Here is a 981-nt window from a genome sequence, read left to right on the forward strand (position 1 = left end):
GAGACCTTTTTTCTTTTGACTTACTTTCTATTATAGTTTTTGGCTAAGTTCCAGATGGATGAGGTTCTTAGATGAGTTCTGGTTAGATAAGGCAGTGATATCAATAAAAAATAGCCATCGTCTATTGATCATTATGACGCTAACTATGCTAAGCATTCTCCATACATTATTTCATTTAATCCTCAGTCTATGAGGTATCTTTACGCTGGAGATTAGAAATTTCACCGCTTGCCCAAGGTCCCAGCTAATTATCTGCAGAGCTGGCATCACTAGTGGTGCTGGCTGACTCCAGAGTCCGAGCTGCTATCACAGAGAGTACTCTAACAGCTTCCTGTCCCTTCAGTGCAATCAAAAGTGCTACCCAGTCTGCAGGATAGGAGCTTAGTCCCTTTGATGAAGGAGGTAAAGGAGGTAAGAACCGGAGGGAGGAAAAGAAAGTAGTAGTCAAGAATCCAGTTCTTTAAAAACCTCAAGAAGTGCTCGCTTTGGCAGCACACAAAACTGGAATGATACAGGGAAGATTAGCATGGCCCTGTGCAAGGATGACATGCAAATTCATGAAGTGTTTCATATTTTAAAATAAAGTATAAAAAGAAAAAAAATTAATTAATTAAATAAAAACCTCAAGAAGACAACAGTCCTAGAAATAGTACAATTTCATACTGGTAAGTTCTTTAAAAAGGCTTGTCGAGTGTTTCAGAAAAAAAATAAAAAATAAAACAAGTTTTCCCCAAACTGCTAGAGAAAGAAAACCTTTTTCTCCCTTCTATATCCTGAAATCCCTCCTCTTCTATGATGACTCTCCCTCCTAATGCATGACAGAACCAGCCAGGAAACATCTCTCAGAGCACATGAAACACTTGGATTTGAATTGCATAATTCCCCTTTAGAGACAATCTTAGGAATTCTTTGCATTTTGAAGAATTTCTGTCTTTGGTGACCTGACATCTGAATAAATGCTAATGATCTTGCCAGTTGGTC

General features: G+C 38.2%; 1 pseudogene; it reads left to right on the forward strand.

Moving 5' to 3' along the window:
* The first annotated feature begins 476 nt into the window (after positions 1 to 476).
* LOC138388844 (U6 spliceosomal RNA) lies at positions 477 to 577 on the forward strand (annotated as a pseudogene).
* Positions 578 to 981: the final 404 nt, after the last annotated feature.

Source organism: Eulemur rufifrons, chromosome 7 (assembly GCF_041146395.1).
Source record: "Eulemur rufifrons isolate Redbay chromosome 7, OSU_ERuf_1, whole genome shotgun sequence".
Lineage (NCBI taxonomy): Eukaryota > Metazoa > Chordata > Mammalia > Primates > Lemuridae > Eulemur > Eulemur rufifrons.